General features: G+C 35.2%; 1 protein-coding gene across 1 annotated transcript in view; it reads right to left on the reverse strand.

The window, feature by feature from the left end:
• Positions 1-20,451, reverse strand: part of GRM8 (glutamate metabotropic receptor 8) — a gene marked incomplete at both ends in the record, with an annotated part of 321,520 nt that overhangs the window by 15,745 nt on the left and 285,324 nt on the right. The gene's annotated exons all lie outside the window — the stretch shown is intronic.

Raw genomic sequence — 20,451 nt, forward strand, 5'->3', positions numbered from 1 at the left:
GCTGTGCAAACACAACCAATACATTATGCTAATGGGAACAATGTAATGAGCAAGGAAGCAGCTAAAATGGAACGACAAAAAGAAAAACAAACAATCAAACAAGTCCCTTCAGCCCTTAGCAGGCATTTCAATTGCAATTTGTTAACAGAATTCTTATAGTGGCTGTACTCAGGTACAAGCCTATTCTTATGACAGTTTATCTGAAATTTTAGTTTCACAATTTCTGTAAAGTTTTTCTATCAGATTTCATTCATTGTAGAAAGGAATTGTGAATCCCCTACTTATCCAGTAAGAAACCCACAGTAATTTGAAATAGATTTTAGAACCATTTCCTAGCTGTAGTGCTGAGTGCAGAAGGTGTGCTGAATGGTGTGCACTGTATATTGTATGCTGCCTCTAAACCAGGATGCCCAGGTAGCTAAGAAGGCCAATGGGCATCTTGACCTGCATAATCAACAGTGTGGCCAGGAGGACTAGTGAAGTGATTGACAATGTTTCTTTAAGCTCAGATGGATATGTAAATGCAAAATCTTAACACTTTGCCCCTACTGTCTGTGCACCTAACATCTCAAACTATCTGATTACACCATCTAAGAAATGAAATAATAATTTGCTGTAGGCTATGCAGCAGTCTATTTGGATTTTATAAGCACTGTTTTTATTATTATGGTTTCCTTTCTCTACATTCTTCCTAAAGAGCAGAACTGTTAAAATTTCACCATTATTTCATACGTCTGTCCAGGCACAGATTTACCAAAGGTACAGCAGGACAAATGTACTTTATTTATTCCATTGAGTTACCTCAATAGCATAGCCTTGTGAAGTTTCATAACTTTAGCTTATCCTTTTTTCTCCCATCAGTCCTTTGACACATTTTCATTGCAATACCAAGATATATTGCTACTCAATAGCTCAATTTATTAGACACTGCCAATTTTTATGACTATTGTATCTATCAAGTATGGCATATGCATAGAAAAAGAAGTTGTCTAAAGAGCTTGTGGAGTCTTTTTCCTTGGAGATCTTCAAAAGTAGCCTAGACCTGGTCCTGGGCAAACAGCTGCAGGTGTCTCTGCTTGAATAGGGAGTTAGACCTACAGACATAGGTATTATTCATATCTGTTGAGCTTTTTAATCATGAAATAAAATCTAACGTTAATTTTTATGGAGGCAATAGCAGAAAATCGCAACTTGTGTGTGAAAGTTATGTAGCCTATATGTGTCTAAACTGCATTGCAGAAAAAGAACCAAGCTGGATTTGCAACTGATTCAGATCTGACTCTAGGGTGCTTTGGTTGATAATATGTAGGTGAATTATGAGTGATCTCAAAATTTACATCACTGCCCAAACGCAATTAATCACACCAGATAGATCTGGCACATGGGGATCAATAGGTATCCACTTATTCTTGTTATGATAACAAGATAACAAGACAAGATAAGGCAGTGCACTTTTCTGTAGAACTACAGGGTACTTAATTGTTATCATCTGACAAAAGAAAAGGAGAGATTTGTTGTCAACTTGGAAAGATAATGGCTACAAGAACAGAATTGTCCTAGAAACAAGAATAATGTGAGGCATATCTACTAGAAGATCTCACTTTCCTACTGTTCAGATTTGAACTATAAACCTGATACTGAGTTGATCTGATCCATGAACAGATGATGTAAAATTGCCTTCCAACATTTAAACAGCTGCAGTGCTCTTTCATCTGCTTTTTTCTGCGAGAGTGCCTCTGCATTGCTGCTGAGAGGGAAGCAGCTTATCCATTGTGTGAACATTCTCAGCCAAAAGGAGGTCTTTTTCAAGACTTACCATTGACTTTTTCTCAAATAGAAAATCCACACAAATATACTAAATTCCACACCAGTTATTTAAAAAATATTTTTCTTAATTTATAAGTAGAGTTGGTTCAAGTCAGATAGAACATTAGGTGTCTAGTCCAACCTCCTCAAAGCAAGGTAAGCCTTGAGGTTAGATCATGTTGTTCAGGCCTTTATGTTGTTAGAGATGTCTTCATCTACTCAAGTCTTGAATTACAGTAGTATAATTAAGTAGTGTTACTGACCTAGCTGCAGTAATAATTGAGAAGTGTCTTCTTCCCTCTGTGTTGTATCTTCTTGACTTCTTAATGTTCCTTGTTCTGTCTTTCTGAACTAAATAAGGACTGAGACAGGAACTATATTTTAATTTATTGTAACATGCTCTAATTTGCACATTATGGATATTTAAATAGCCTAAATAATAACAGTATCAATAACTAATTAGTATTCAAAAGAAAATGATAAAATACAGTGAAACCTGTGTAATGTGTATGGGATTCAGGTCAGCTCAATTAATAATCTGTAATTTTTTATACTATAATTTAGTTGACTACATTATATAAATTAAGAGGTTCTATCCTTGAGGCATTTTATAAATGTTAATTATTAATATGAAGTAAAGCCTCTTCAGTACTATGTTTCCAGTACTCAAAGCCAGCCAAGAATTCAACAGATTGCATATTTTTAAGATGCTGCCAATGTTTTAAACAGAAAATCCCTTTGGTTTACGTTCCCATATATTCAGTTTGTCATTGCACATCTGCTGTAATGATTAAATAGGACATTCCATCTCTGGGGAAAAACCAACTCAATTAAGTGAAAGGACTAAAGGCAGCTTTTCTTCCCCTTCTTTTAAAAAGAAAAAAGTTTAAAAAAAGACACTGTTTTATCTACTTTCAAACTGTAATTAATACCTGTATCTCTATAACTAAATGACAGAGAGCAGCTGCATGCTGAAAGGAATATGACTGCACAGTTACATTATTCAACATAATTTTCTGTCATTAAAAAGAATAAATTAAAAATCATCACTAGATTTTTTAGCTATGATTCCAATGCCTCTAAATAAAGGGCCCAACACTTTGAGTACTTTTAAACTGATGAAAAGAGCTATATCATCTCCTTTCAGAGGACTTGAATCAATGTGCTGGAATACTATCTGCAGCCTGCAAGATGGTGGACAGACAAAAGAGGCAATGTCATTGGTTCCCTTAACAGCTTTGTTGTGCTATTCCAAATACAATGCTCTATCCTGCCAGATCACCCAATTGTTTTTTTAATGCAAAATTTAGTGCTTGTTTAAAATAAAGAGCCTCTGTCACTAGCCAATCTGTTGGGGCCACGCTGTCAAAGCCTCTTGATGCATGCCAAGAAGAGACACTCTCCTGCTAGCACAGTTACATCACCTCACCAAATGACAGATGCAGAACTAACATTAGCTTTCCTCAGTTGGCATACCCACACATTGAGATTTTGCCAGTGTAAATATGTCAGTCAGTTTCTGTGTGTGTGTGCATGTGTGGTATAAGGCTTTTTATCTGGTTTGGTGTTGTTTTTTGTTTGTTTTTATAGTTTTCTATCCTAGGTTTACTGGCAAATCTTTGTAGACGAGGCACAAGAATGTTACTATTAATGATCATGATATCCAATAATGACTTTCATCTATAAAGTATTTATTAAACAGCAGATAAGGGTTAGAAAATGGGTCTTGGGGCTTATAGAATTTTATTTGACTTTGTAACAAACAAATTGGAAATAAGTTACTCGTTGCTGTTGGCTTAGAGAGCTCAAGAAGTTGCAGTCTCAGTCTGAAATTTGTCACTTGTTGAAATAATCACAGGATTTGAAATTTGTCACTTGTTGAAATAATCACAGGATTTCTTCTGCAGTCAAGCTGTTCTCTGATATCTAATATGTTTTAGTTCACACTATGACTTGTTGCTCTCTTCTCTGTCATTTTCATGTAATTAGGTGGACAATCACTTCTACCTAAAAGTTGGCTGAAACTGGACGGCAATTATTTATTTGTTTATATTTAATTTTGTGCTACAATTAAGATGACAAGGGTTGATCTAAAGGCCTTTGATATACAACTGCACTTACTGTCTGGCAAAACTTCACTAATACCTTTGTAAGCAAGACAGATTTTATTGCACTTCCTCCTGTCACTGATGTAAACCTGGAGAACTGGAATTATTGTTGTTTAATCAGTGGTTAGCAAGTCCGGCCTATAATGAAGACATCTACAGTTTTCATTTCCTGAAAGAAAGAGGTGTTTTTTTCATGCTTTGCAAATCAGCACTAACAGTAAACAAAGAATAAACACGATGCAATAGGATGTTATTTTATTCATTATTTAGCTTTATAAGTATATAAATAATCTAGCCTGGAGTAGGAACTGTCAAGTCAAATTTAGCACACTATTGTTTATATGCAGTAGTGGTTTGTGTAAATTGTGTTTGTGACAGGTTATAATACTAGGAAGAAATATTTTAGATGGAAGTAACAGATGGCCCATGACAATTTTAAATAAAATATACTATTGGTGTAACACAGCTAATAAAACCATCATGTTACATCTATTGAGCTTCACTAAAAGGCAAAATAATATGTGGTACATGATAAATATGAAAATGCTAATCCTGTTATTTAGAATCATAGAATTGTTTGCTAGAAAGGACCTTTAAAGATCATCTAGTCCAACTGCTCTGCAATGAACAGGGACCTCTACAGCTAGATCAGGACACTCAGAGCCCACTCTAGCCACTCAAATCCTCTAACAGTCAAAAGTTGCCCTAAATCACCCTAAATTCCCTCTCTGCTGAATCTGCTAGAATAAACTCTTAGCTCACATCACTTCCCTTGTTTCCCTGTGTCCTACCTTGTAATCTCTTTCGCCTGTAACTCTGAAAGCAGTTTTTAGATTTTTATTATCTGACAGGTTGCCTACATCACTGGCATAGTACCCTGGCTTCACTGCTTTCCCTGACTGGATGACCTAATTTTTGCCAGCAGGAGCATGGCAATGAAAGAATTATTAATGCCCTGAGTCTATTCAGGTGAAGGCTAGGAGTGCTTTAGAATGAAGGTTATAGTAAGAGACAGTAAACGTAGGAACACTTAGGACTTTAAAAATAATTTCCTGTCCTTCCTCACAGCTCCTACATCTACTCCACTAACATTTTTTGCTGTTTGCATGAGGTTTATTTTTGGCTGCAAATGTGAGTTTATGTTAGCTGTGTTCCTCCCTTCCAAAAGCAAATGGGAGAGTGAGCTCTAAGTAAGACATGATGTTTAGAAAATTTTGCAGACCTTTTTCTCTTGCCATTTTCTTAGTAATTAGTTGCTATTTCTGTCACCATTAGCAACTTTCCTCTGTTGTTGCTATTCACTCAGATGACTGGCCCCTGGCTTTCACTACTTGATATGTCCAAGGCATATTTGAGGTCTCTAAAGTTTTCCATGGGGCATTTGCCCTCAAATGGTCACCTTTTATATCAAACTGTTAAGAAAAAAGGAAGCATACTAACCACACTTGTAATTTTTATGTTGCTCATATATGCATGTTCCTTTTTATTCCTCAGCGGACATCGTATTGTATATTTTTTGCTTGATAAAAAGATATCTGTTAATGATGTCATTTTCCTATCCATAATACTGACAGCCTTCCTTCATTTTCATGAAAATACAAAATCTACAAAATGCCAAAGATCCTGAAAACCCATTTACTCTGGGTGTACAAACTCCAAGCTAAACTACAGCTTTTGTAGAAATGTGTTAGGACAATGCAAAAAAACAGGGAGAAGCCCCTTCCTGGATTACAAGTAACATAAACAGAATCATGAATATATTATTACACTGTTTGCTCAGCTCTAGATGTTAACAAGAAACATTTAGCCACATGAGACAAGAAAAATGTATCTTCTCACTTATAAAAACATTCAAGTGCTGTCTCTTGCATTTGATTTGGGCCAAATTAGCGGGAGAGAGTGAGGAATGAGGCTAAACTGTTCCTCCCTGTGCAGAGGGAATGCAGAGGTCTCCCAACTGTGAGTGGCTTTCCTCACCATATGTGCTTCTTCATCTTGGCTCAGCAGGACAGGAAAATGTATTTGAGGATTTCAAAACAATGTGTGTTATGTAAATGTTATCTGCAGCGCTCTGCTCCATTTTTACTTTTAGTGGCTTATTCACATGCATTTCACAGAAAAAGGCTAAGCCTGAAATTTAAAAAAGAACTAGTGAAAATCAAGTTAAAATGAAGGTGAAATTCAGGTTAGTCCTATACATATAATTTTGGTGTAGGTCAGTGCATATGCATATGCTTCTGTGCTTATGCAGCATAATTAGTCATCATTTCTCAGGGCAGTTCAAAATCAGCCTTGCTGATAAAACAATAGACTAACTGGAGACAATAAAGTCACCTGAGACAAGGTGGCTGACTGAATAAAAATACCTTCAGCTAATTGTTATAGGACAACATATTGGAATTCTGGAGATGAGACTGTTGCTGTAGGGAAATTTGTATGTTTTCTTACAAGGTAATATAGGACAGTCATTTGTAAAGAAATATAACAAGGAGAGATGCTTTATAAATAGTTGAAATATGGGAAAACACATGCATTTGCTGAAGAGGTAAGCACAGAAAAAAAAAGAAAAAAAGCACAATAGATTTGAAAATGCCATTGCAAGTACAGGGACAGTGATGGACAGTGGTAACCCAGCTTCGAGAGATTTAATTCCCCCATATGAGGATTACTCTATGCAACAAATGTCAGAAAATTAAAAGATTTTTTAACAAACATTCAGTCTTTGAATGTTTGCAACACGTGAACCCTACAGCCTTGAAGGACATTTTCTTTAATGGTATCAAATTCTGTTGTAATCTCACTTGTCAACATTTGACTGCCTGCTTCCCATCCCTACCCTAAGCATTATTTCTGATGCTGCATTTAAACTTGTTTCCTTAAATTTTGGATGTTTATGTCTGTACCTCTTTCACCAGGCTATATGATGGCCATCTTCCACCTAAGCATAAGCAATTACATAACCATTCTTCTTTCTGAATTTTACCATATTGTCTTTAGTATTCCCCACTGGAAGAGGGAATAGTGTTGCTATCATGAGGGGTGACATGAGCAAATCACTCTAGTTTTGCCATCAATTGCAAAAGAAACACAACTCCACCAATGTACTTGAAAGTAATAGTTACAATAACCACACTATGTTAATACTTCTTAAAGTCTCAGTTATGGATTTCAGTGTACTCTAAAATTACATCTGCCTCAAAAATCTTTCAAGTTAGCATTACTTTCAAGTTTCCCTTTTTCTATGAATATCACTTTGTGGGAGTTCTCACCCAATGTCATTTTGGGGGTTAAAAATATGTTCATTTTCATTCTTCAAAAACTCAGTGATTCCTCAGCAGTCATGCTTTTTTGAATGTATTGATAACAAAACTAGGAGTTTGCCTCCAAGTTCCTCTTCTGCCAACAAAGCATTCTGCCAGTGCTCTTCCAAAGCTGATTCATATTTCTACCACCACATTCTGTACATCATTTTCACAAATGTTTCCTTTTCCTTTCTTGTCAACAGAAATAAGTCAGATATAATTCAGAACCACGGACTATCAGTTACTGGCTGTTAAAGGATCTGTACAAAAAACAGAATTTTAAAGGGACAAATTATATGTGTAAAAATAAGGCTGATTGAAACTGTATGGGGGAGAAACTTATCATAATAAAGTAATATAGAATATAAGAGACATGAAAAGCTATTATCATCTGACAGCCATATCAAGTCATTCATCTTCTGATAATCTAAAAGAAAGAAAATGAAAATACTCTTCCTCTGAAAAGAAATCATCTATCACAGCAGCACTCTATATAAAAGTGTAGAAGCTATAGTGTTGATTATTGCTGGGAAAAGTTGAACAATTGACATTGCTGAAATGTTTAGCTGGGGTGATTGTATGATGCAATGAAAACAGAAATTTGCTGCCTCTATAAACTTTCCCCAACTACTAGTAGATGCTTTGTTACTTTTCAAAATTGTCCATAATATATAATATGTGTGACAAAGACAAGCAAGAAATCGTTTGCATTGTGCCAAAAAGTAAACACATGATTAAGGGACTGGTCTTAGGATGAACTGGATCTACTAGGTACAAAATTGTCTGGTTTTGGAGAATAAGTACATGTGGCTGAATTTACTGCAGTGTCTCGGACATACTCAAATTTTAAATTTTTACCTTTCCCAAACCAGCAGCTCCATACCCTTTTCTCAACCTTCTCTCCGGTATTGTTAGCCTGCAGAACTGCTCCCTAAATATGACCAAATCATTGTTTGCTAGCAGATAAATGTTTAATTTTCTGAAATAAACAGACATGATCTATGAAATTTCATACAAGTTGATTGTTAATAGACTGCAACAGTGGATGATTTGTGTAAGTGAAAAAATAGGACAAGTCTCATCTTTGAAAATGACAAGCAGTTCCTTTAATGGTCTTTGTCAAATGTGGGTACTTTAAACTTTTAGGAAGCAACAGAGGATTTTCATTCTTTCTTCTCTCTCCTTTCATAACTATGAAATTGCTCACACACTTTAATTCTATCATGAACAAAGTGCAGTCATCATTTCAGTTAAAAAACATGTACCTTTAAATCTCTAATAAATGAGGGTGTGATTCTTCGACATAAGTGAAATAGACCATGCTTAAATAAACAACAGAGATAAATAGTGAATAAATTGAAAAAGTGATTTTGATAAGTAAATAAATCACAGAATGTGAGCCCTCTGTGAAATTTACTTCACCCAAGTAGATGGCTTTGTATGAGGAAGAGAGTATTGTTTACCAGAGCTGACAAGCTAAAAAAAAATCTCAGGGAAAAGAAGCACAGCGGTGCAGTGAAACGCATCACTGCTGACTAACCTGACAGGTTAGATCTAAGTTACTTGCTTATACTCTGTCATTTTAAACAGCATGGTAGCACTAACTGCAGCAAAAATAGGTCTTGGCATTGACTCAGAGGCATTACATGTATTGGAGAGGTGCCCACAGTTTCATTTTGCAACCATAGGGGTCGAGTCTCCTGTCAGTATGTGTGCACAACTTCTATAACATTAAGAGAAGTAAGTGTGCTCATCCATGAGCAAAAATGCCCGAAGAGTTTATGTTAGTATTCATATGTCACAATTAAAATCACACTTAATAATTCTCATTCTGCAGATAAAAAGTCTAGCATCATTTTACAAAGCTTTTATTTCACTCATTCATAGGAGAAATTATTTAATTAGCCTTACAGCCAGTGTTTTCAAATGTACTAGTACATTCCATCATATGAAAATCACAGCACTTAAAAAATCTCTTTGTATTATCTTTTTTCCAATAATATATATAAAAAAGTGTATCTAGATCACTTCAGCTTACTGTTACTGTTTTGAAACATAAGAACTTTTTCCAGCAGAGAGATGTAGAAACTACATGAGCCTGTCATGCAGAAGAGACCTGTTCAAGTGCAGTTTTGCCATTTTCTCATATATTCTGGTGATCTTTAGAGAATATGAATATAGTCAAATGCAAAAATGCCTTGCTGTGATACTAGAATATCTGGCTCTGAACCATCTTCTTACAGCAAGTGCAGCTATAGCAATGCCAGCATACATTGCTTCCCTCTAGCCCACAGTCTAGCATGAAACCTGACCAAGTACTCCACGTATCTCCAAGAAAGCAAAGAGAAAGGCCAAAAAAGCAAACAGTCAACATGATCTGCTTCTTAAATCCCTACCAGGGAGACAGAAGGAAAAACACAACATATTTATATTTCCTACATGAAAAACCTCCTCCATCTTTACAAAGTTCTATTGTGTCAGTGATACAATGTATGACACCGTCTGAAGACATTACACTTTTAGTACCTTTCCCGGTTTGAATGTTTAGAAAATCAAACCTGTCTACTGTACATTTTTACACTACTTTTTTTCCTTTCTCAGATTCCTCTGGGAAGGAATTGAAAGACTTATGAGATTGTTTATTGAAAGTACACAAAATAATGAGCTCAAGGTAACACTAAGTCATACTTGAGCCTATGAACTTGTATGCTAGGGAAACAAAGAAAAATATGCTGAAAAATTCCAAAATTTCATTTTTTCATTACAGATGAAAATTCTACAAAATTCTAAATTATACATTCCACTTTTAAAAAGCTTCCAACAGTTTGAAAAATAAAAGGAATCTGTAAAAATTAAGGATTCAATGGCAAGTTAACACCTACTGGAGCAGTTACATGTTTCTTGACATCCTTGGCAAACTCCCATTCACTCGAACTGAACTGTGTCCTTACCTGAATTTTTCAGAAACGAAGCACTAAAAATAAACTAAAACCTGGACAGATTTCAGAATTCTGGGTGTATATAAATGAAAGAAAGAAAGAATTTTATATAGGCAAGTCAGAAAACTACTGTGCTAAGCCTAAGGGTGAAAGTACAAACTTGACCAACAAAATGTCAGCGACACTGTCAATGAGAGAGAAAGGAAGAGACACTGGGATAACTGTGGCATCTCAGTCTTGAAAGAAAGAACTAAGATTTTGGATATCATGGAAAAAAGTGGCATTGTCCAGAATGACTCTCCTATCTTGGGCAAATTATAAGTTAAGAAAAGGGGAAATTATATAAACAGTAACAAAAAATAAAAGTTGGTAAGGACAAAGGTGATGATGTTAATGGTAATTAGAAAGAGTAATTAAAAATCTCACTGAAAAGGTAAGTAGTACTGAGGGAATAGCAAAAAAAAAAATTCCAACTTGGAAATCTGCAAGCTTTAATGGAGATATGTGATTTTTTTAGATTAATAAAATTGTATGCATTGAGATGGTTCAATGAGATAGAAGATGATGAGTTCTGGAGGGTGCTACTTTCAACTGTACCATGCTGCACTGTATGTGTAGTACTTCTACTAAAGCAACATTTTATTAGATAAGCTTTTCAGGAAAACATATGGTGCAAACAAATCCCTTACAGAGACTGTCTGAAAAGTAGTTTGGAGCTTTGGGAGTGATTTCTGTATCATGCCACATTGGTTTGTCCGTGTCTTTTTGATGACTAGATTAGAAGATAGATGCTTTACCTGCTGTGAGCTCTTCTGCTATACCCCACTCAATTACATGCGCTAGCTTAGTATAAAGGACATTTTCATAATGTCATGTGTCCCTCAGCTTCAGATGTACAAGTCCTTTTCTGTATTTGCTATCAAATACTCTCTTTTAAGCAGCTTCCTGCTTCTCTTCTAAACTCCTTCTGACCTTCCTGCCTTCTGTGAAATACTGTGCAGTACCTTTGTGAATGGCATGCACAATACATGTGAATATTTGCTTATACTCTGCATGAGTTCAGAGGAGTTATAAAAAGAACAATAAAATCCTGTCGTTTCCTTCTCTTCACACTGCTGCTATTTTTGTTATACTGCAGGACAGAAGAAGACATTTTCTCTATAAAACCAAACTATGATGTGATGACATCAGTTCTATCAGTGATTCTGATAACATCACTTTAATTCTATCCGTATGTTTCAAAATGTTAAATTTTGACCCTCTCAGCTTAGCTGATATGGTTTTCTCAATTGTCATTTTATGCAGTATGACCCTGTAAATGAGAATAAAAAATATGTTTTTTTTTTTTGTTTTTTTTTTTTTTTAATAGAGGAATTAAAGTCTTTGTTTTGCAGAGGTTGGTCATATATTTATTGGCATTAGTGCTTTTAGTTGGTGATTTAAGCTAACTGTTCTTTTTCCATGCAAAAAAGAGCATATAGTTATGCAAAATGGAATACTTATAGACACACATTCACATACGTATTCAGAGTTAATGACCTAATTAATGATGTGTTCCCATAATACCCATAAAGGGGTTGGTTTGGCTTTTTAAGAGTAAGCATAAAGCTCACTAGTACATGTGAAATCAGACTTCCAACAAACACTTTGTAGTTCCTAATATTTCCACGTTTAACAGTTATTGTTCTCTATATTAAATTGTAATATCTTATTGTATATAACAAATTTGTCACAAATTATAATGGGCTGATCATGAATTAAATTTCTGAGCTGGATCTTGTTTTTAATGGATGGAAAAGATAGTTGTAATTAACTTTCTCGTATCCATAGGTATATTTTCTCTTCATGCTTTTATCATATCAATCTTATTTGAAATGCATACAAATATATATATATTAAAACATACTGAATTCAAATCTTTATTGTGATAAGATTAAAGAAGTTTTTTACACTCTTTTGTGTTATCCCTATTTTTGCCTTGTCCAAAAGAAACCAGTCCTCCCAATGACCTAACTACCTAAGTATTTATAAAGTGCAAGTTACATCATTGCTTGAATAGTAGCTGAAATGAATATGATTCTTTTATACCTCAGAACAGCACTGAACATACTCATGAGGGTCTCATCTGCCAGTAACACATTAATATGTTTTGGTCTAAATTTAAGAACATATTTCAATTTGAAATGGACACCTGCATGAGTTTGTTGGAACATATATATGCTTCTGTAAGGATAAGTTCCATTCTAGGCAGCTCAGTATAAAAATTGTTACATATTCCCATCACTTTGAATGCAGAATAAAGAACTGTGCAGAATTTTAAACAAGAGGCAGGAGCTGCATTTGTCTGAATACATTTTCTGGGCAAGGTCTCATGATACAACATTTCATATGCACCCTCTGAATGCATTTTTGTTGCGAATGGAGGTCTGTAGTTGGTCGAGCCTTCTGCTTCTAACGAACAGTGGAACTGTCTATGGTTCTACTCAAACGCACTGTGGGGGACATCAATTTCAGTGCTTGACCATCACATCACGAAGTAGTTGAGAACATGATTAAATTCTAAGACATATTACCTGCCTTTTCTTTTTATACAAAACAGTGAACTGAATGCTGTCATATGCATAATAATTACACAGAGGATCCCATTTCACAGTTTGACTTGTAGATGAAACACAACTGAATCCCAAAGACTAATCTTTTTCTTACTATGAAATGAATACCCAGGACACCTGGAAGGATTTCCTTGTAACTGCATTTGTCAGCAATGATCAGCTTTTTGGCAGTGAAAAAAACACGGGGAAATGACCAACATTTTAATGAGGTGAGCTTGGATATATGGTACTTAAATCATATGTTGGTTTTATTTCTTTCCAAAATCATCACTGTGAGACTTCTATGGTATTTGAGAAACTGCCACGCATAATTTTGGAATATTATCTAAAGTGGATGAAGATGGAGAAGTTATTTAGTTACCTGTGCTCCAAAAAGTTGTTTTTGTTTCTCGTTTACAATGAGGAATTTATCACACAAGCCAGCAAGTATCCAAAAAATATATTCAAAAATTTTCTAGCAAGCACTCCATCTTCATACATCACCAACTCTCTGACAATCCCCAGAATAGGGTATGATGAAGATCACAAGCTAATGTAATTTTTTTGGCAGCTCATTTCCTGTGTCCTCCTCTCCCAAAGACCCTAAAGCTACCATCCTTCACTGGGCCAGAAGCAAAACATGTCAGACAAGCTAAACACTGATGTTTTCCGTTTTCTGACAGGTGTATATGTCTTCACTATATGCAGTCAGGTACACTTGTACCATACTGATATTAGAACAGACATGCAGCCATGCAGGAGAAAAGAGTCTATACAACCTTCAGGAACATTCATGAGTGTTCTACTGAACAACTGAAAAGTGCTTACCTTATTAAATAAGTGGCTTAAATGATATTAAACAGATAAATGAAATTACAACTTAAAGGCTGCGGGCATATCATATCACAACAAAGTTGAGTTTTTTAAATTATACATCGACTAACCATGTACCAAGTCCATCATTCACCAAGTAAAAGAATGTCTCAAAGTCATGCTGAATTACAAGAAAATTTTACAGAGGCTAGAATATTTTAATGTATATATATTCAATTCTCCATAAGGTTTCGTTGAGTGGGAAACACAGCCTGAAAGTAACCTTCTACCTAGCTTTCATGTAAAGTAAGGTGGAAAGTCATACCTACGTGTTAGGGTCGGGAAGAGAAGAAGGAACTTTTCTTTGCAGTACCTAATAAGAAATCTAGGGATCTAACTGCCCCACAGAGAAAGCTAAAATTTTCATTTAATTTTTGTGCATGAATCTGCAATTTATTTTAAATCTACTTATTCTCAAAAATAAATCTATATTTCATAGGTTAACATACCAAACAATGCAATAAGGAAAGTATGTAGCAATTCATAGAATCGTAGAATCCCTAGATTTGGAGGGGATGTTTGAAGCTTGTGTAGTCCAATTTCCCTGCAATGAAAAGGGACATGCAGAGCTACATCAGGTCACCAAGGGCCTGATCTAGCCTCATCTTGAAAGTCTCTAGGGATGCGGCATCAACAACATCACTGAGCAATCTGTTAGTGTGCCTCAGCACCCTCACTGAAAAGATTTTTTCCTTACGTCTAATGTAACCCTCCTTAAGCTTGAAACTGTTTTTCCTTTGTTCTATCACAACAGATCCTGATAAAGAGTCTGCTCCCTTCCTTCCTGTAGATCCGTTTTAGAAACCAAAAGGACGCTATCAAGTCACCTTGGAGCCTTCTCTCCTCCAGGCTGAACAACAGCAGCTCTCTCAGCCTGTCCTCATAGGAGAAGTGTTCCATCCCTCGGATCATTTTTTGTGGCCCTCCTCTGGATGCGTTCCAGCAGACACATGTCTCTCCTGCGCTGAGGACTCCACATCTGGACGCAGTACTTCAGGTGAGGCCTCACTAGTACAGATTAGAGGGCCAGGATCACCTCCCTCGCCCTGCTGGCCCTGCTTCTTTTGATTCAGCCCAGGACACGTTTGGCCTTCTGGGCTGTGAGGGTGCATTACTGGATCATGTCCAGCTTCCATCTACCAACAGTCCCAGGTCATTCTCTGCACGGCTTTGCTCAATCCTTTTATCCCCCATCTTGTATTGGTAACACAATTGCTTCAACCCAGGTGCAAGATCTTGCTGCTTAGAAATGTTATGATTTAAGGTTTGGGTTTTTTTTGAAAGCCAAGTCAGGTGTTACAGTTAACAGCTAATTCTGAACATTTTCACCTTAAGAGGGATCACTATAAAAGTTGTGAAATTAATCAATTTCAAAAGTGCCTTGCTTCCTAAATTCAAGTTCAACTCAAAAGAATACAAAGAAAAATCTGAAACTGAAAAAAGTCTTCTGAATGTTCACAGTATTCAGAATGTGCCAGTCCACCTCTTTTCCCTAATTTTTTTACAGATTTTACTTTTTATTCTAGAAGATACTTTCCAGCTTTTCCAAAGAAAAAAAGTTGTGCAATGGAATCCTACAAAATGACTTTTGAAATAAAAGAGAATCTATAAATTTAACTGGTGTCTCATTGGAGGTACATTTTGCAGTTTATCCACCCACACCAGAAAAGTAAAAACACTTTTTCCTTTCATACCAGCTCATGGAAGTCTGAATACAAAGAACAGATTTATAGGGCTGCTTTAACTACAATTTATTAAGCCAAATAATTGACCCAGCAATGTTGATGACACTGAATAAATTCACCAGCTGGAAAGAAACATGCTGCCTTGGGGACGTGCAAGGAGTGAAGCACTTCTGTTCCACCAGGGAATGGAGCAGAGAAAGAATGGGTAGAAAAGAACAACTCAGTTGTATTGTCACTTACATATTTTTTCCAACATAGTTTTAACACCAGAGCAATAAAGTTCTCATTCCTGCTGAGGGCTAGAAAAATCCTAAGGAAATTATCAAGTTTAGAAACAATTTAGTTCATGAGACATTTTCGAAAAAAGGAGATTTGTTTGGGGAAAAAAAAAAAAAAAAAGAGAAAAACATTATGGAAAGCTTCCTCCTTCTTAACACACAATTACACAATTTACAGTGAGGGAGGTTTCTGTCCAACAATCTAGTACTTCCAAAACATGCAAAAATTCAAGTATTTACAGTTTTATAACCAGCTTTCGAGTTCTTCTACAGTCTAATGATTCTAAAACAAAAAATAAAAAAAATCAAAAGTACAGAAATCAGTTTGAAAAATGATAATTTATGGAACGTGGAAAGTATTTCAGACATCTTCTAATTCTGGATTCCATAAAAATAAAAAGTAAAAACCATTCTAAATATCCTTCTGAAGAGATACTTAAGATTCTGGTTTAATCAAATATTAAGCCAAATATTATTCATAAAATTAAATAAATACTAACAAGATAAGTCATCTTTCTTAATTTTTTCTTGTGATGTACACTACCTGCAGAGATGGATGTCTGAGTATGATTGGAATTAAAAGAGAATGCCTTGAGGTGAAGAAAAGGTTCAGTTCAGTCTGCTTCATTAACACAGCCTGAAGCATCATTAAGATGCTTTGTTTTCTTACAGTCACATGAATACATTTAGCAAAGAATTCATAATGTAAGGGAAAAAATAAAGGAAAGAAAAGAAAGGTGGTTTTGTTGAAATGTGGGGGAAGTAAAGCATTTCTACCTGAATTCTTATTAGCAGGGCTTTGTTTTGGGTTTGTTTGTTTGTATGCTAAAGACTGTATCTGATGGAACATATCTGTAGGCTGATAGAATCACTTCTTCTTCCCACTGGAAACTTGAGAACTGAGTATTTTCCTTCTGAAAACTACTCCAGTCGCTTACAAGTCAAATTAATATTAAGATGCTTTTAGCAGAGTGTCTAGCTACTTTTATTGTAATTAATGGCTATATATAAATAGAAGAGCTACTTGGTCAAGAAATCTGGGATGAAAACAGATGGAATGGTAAGATCATGTGGATAATAATTTATGGTAAGACATCTACATTGCATTATTACTGGTTTTATTTTTGCTGCAGTTACGAAAAGAAAGATCAAAGTTGTCAGAATAACTCAAAACTGTGGTAAAATTCATCTGCCTTATTAGATTGCACCTTGCAATTTCTTCCATGGGGCATGGAAGAAGGAAATCTTTCAGCATTTTCTATGGTCCTCTTTTTGTAGTAGAGAGTACAATCTGTTTTACTTTGCAGTACGGGAAAAAAAACACTCATCTTCTCATTTAAAACAGAATATTTCCAGGTTAATATAACAAATGATGCCTATATTATTTCTGAATGAGTGTGATTAATCTACCTGTCAATTCTTGAAGAAGGAAAATAAAATAGCTTTGTTTATAAAATATAAATGTACTTTACAGAGACATTAATCCTCAGTGGGTTTTTTGTTTGTTTGTTTGTTTGCTTGCTTTGTGTGTGTATGTAGTCTGCTGCTGTAACTTCATTTTACCCAGAGGTTCAAACATCTCTTTTAATCACTCAGCTGATTTCACTCTTTTTTTGCAGCATTCCAGTCATGACATTTTAGACATCTCTGTTCCAGATGATCCCAGTACTTAAGTGTCTTGCTGCTTATAGATGCAGTTGGAAGCTTAAACTGACAGCATGCTTCTCACAGAACTTCGTTTCTTTTAGTAGTACATCTCACTAACTTTTATGCAAGTGTTAGGAAAATAGTGCTTTATGACAGGGTTTCTTTTTTTATCTTTTTTTTTCTCTCTTTTTTTTTTCATTTAGTTCAATGATGCACTGGAATAATTTAACTGTTGATAGTGGATTCTTTTCTTAACAACAGCAGCTGTCAAAATGGTCTGATCGTGAACAAACAAAATAACGAATGAAAAAAATCACACAGGACATAAAGGGACATAAAGTCAATGCTTATATAGTTCATATAGTTCTCTGTAGAACATCCACAGAAATAACCTAAAATGTCATGCTTAATCACATACGCTTTTTTTTTGTTCTTCTACTTGAGAACAAGGACAAACAATGAACAAGAAGATCCATAAAAGCCACCAAACTTGGGGTGTGAAGGTTATTTTGGATTTTTTTTTAATCTTTCATTGATTATTATTTAGTCTTTTTCTCAATTTTGTATTAGTTTTAAGCATATGTAAATTTACATAACTTATGCATAGAAATGGTACATGTTGGAAAGTGCTACTAAAAAAATTACCAGTGTCAAGTCTATAAATCAATATTCTTACTTAGTCTTCTCAAGTTACACCAGCTTTTTAGCATGTTTTCCCTTATGGATGTGTCACACCACGCATATTCAGATATTTAATATACTAACCAGCAATGAGAGGTATTTTCCCCAGCCCATGTACCATAACCGAAACCTGAGCAAGACCATAGAATCATAGACTGGTTTGGGTTGGAAGATAAAGCAGTCTGTCTGAGGAAAAATACTTATGATGTTTATTTACATCTTCTTCAACATGCATGTCTGTTGTCTGACAGACACCAACAGTCATAGTCTGGCTTAGACTCTTTCACATTCCACCCAGAGTCTTTGTGCAATGTTACATTTGGGGAGCAGTGATTCAATAACCACTAATATAAAGATAACCTTTCCATAATTATTTATGAATTTTGGATCCAGACACCCGTGTTTACCATTTAGTTATTGTTTATTTTCATTTATTAGTGGAAATATCCTGACAGTGAAATAAAAATGATTCTCAAAGCGTTCTACTTAATCTGTGTTCATAGCATAGTTTATTAATATGAAATCTTTTTCCACATATGCATAATGATTTCTCCTACTGTTTAGAGTTCTACTAATATTTAAGAAAACAGAAGTGCTTGAAAAACATTCTGGAGAAATTTTGCCTACCCTATTCCAAAAGTAGTAAGTTTAAACTCAAAAGCACAATTAAATGCTATTCTGAAATACACCTGGCTTGTAACGAATGCTACATTAAATTTCATTACAGTCAACATTTCAAAAAAGGAACCATTGCTATGAAGAGTATGTGAAGTTCCTCAACTTATTGCTCATTCTCTCCAAACAAATTTAACCCATTAAAAAATAGATTTTAAAATCAATGGCAAAGTGCGTGAAAAAAAAGTCTGCTTTTTTATTTAATTTCTTCAGTCTTCAAAAAAGATCATAAAATCTTTGAATGAATTAGATTAGAAAAGGCCTTCAAGATTAACAATATAAAAAATCTCAAATAAGACGTTCAATAATATATTAGTTTGGTTTAAAAATGCTTCTCTAGGTGCTGTATAATACTGAGAAACCTCCATCCAGGCATTGCTTGGGTCCCAACACACGAAAGACACAGAGCTCTTGGAGTGGGTCCAGAAAACACCACAAAGATATCAGAGCGCTCCAGAGCTGGAGCAACTCTCCTAGGACGAAAGACTGAGGGAGCTGGGCTTTTTCAGCCTGGAGAAGAGAAGGCTCTGCCGAGACATCAACGCAGCCTTCCAGTAATTAAATGGTGTTTAAAAACAGGTGGGAGACTGACTTTTTACAAGGGTAGATGGTGACAGGACAAGGGGAAACAGTTTTGATCTAAAAGAGGAGAAATTTAAATTAGATGTTAGAAGGAAATTCTTTACTCACTGGACAGTGAGGCACTGGCATAGGCTGCTCAAAGAAGCTGTGGATGCCCCATCCCTGGAGGCACTCAAGATCAGGTTGGATGGGGCCTCAGGCAGGCTGATCCAGTCATTGGCAACCTGCCCATGGCAAGGGGTCTGGAACTTCATGATATTTAAGGTCCCTTCCAAGTTGGAGTATACTCTGACAATATATGTACGTGTGCACTACGCTACTACCTTTTTTCCTCTTCAAATAAACCATTAACTGTATGAAGGCACGAGCTATTATGATTATGTCTGTAATATTCTGTGTCTAAATATGTTTTTATTTGCAGCCAAAAATAGAAACACTGTGAAAATAATTATTTGAATTACAAGACTACTGCATTAGCATATTAATTTGCTTTTCTTCTTCCTGAAAGTTATCTGAAGAATAAGAAATCATTTTTAAAGAAGACAACTAAGAAGTGAAATTTAGCTGTGTGATTTAGTATAATTTATGCATTTAGTCTTGGGTTTCACATGACAAATGCAAACGAGGTATTCATCAATCCCATCTACAGATGTCAAAACCAAAATCATCCTTTACTACAAGATAAGATGAAACAATGGTGTAAATCAGACCTCACTGCCCAGTTTCCAGCCAAGTAATATTTTCTGTGTTTCAATACTCAGAAATGCATTTGTACTGTTATAGGTACTTACCATAAAACTTACTAGACCAAGCTGTTAAAACAAATGTGCTACAAATTCTTTTTCTGACTTAAAACTGAGCACACCCACAGAAATTCAGAATTTAAATACAATGCACCTGAATCTGTTTTCTTATATCAAAGAGACCTTTTTAAATCTGTGGTGTATCTATAATATGTCATTATCTTATTACTCATTTATTCTGATTTAATACAAATAGCCGTGGAAATCAAGCCTTATCCAATTCAGTAAGCCTGCTTACTTCAATTTTTCGTGCGGAAAATGTTTTTTTCTGCCACACACTTTTCACCAGACAGTTTATCCATGTGAATTAACAGACTTTTTTTTTAAAACACATATGGATCTATTTCTTTATTCTACAAGCAAGAGTGTAACCTGAACCAGGAACATGTTAAACTTTTGAGCAATTAGAAGTGGGTACATGCTAACTTTTCCAACTGAATTAATTAAATTCAATACATGTATTTAAAAAACATTATAAAAA

Source organism: Tetrao urogallus (genome assembly GCF_951394365.1).
Source record: "Tetrao urogallus genome assembly, chromosome: 1".
Classification (NCBI taxonomy): Eukaryota; Metazoa; Chordata; class Aves; order Galliformes; family Phasianidae; genus Tetrao; species Tetrao urogallus.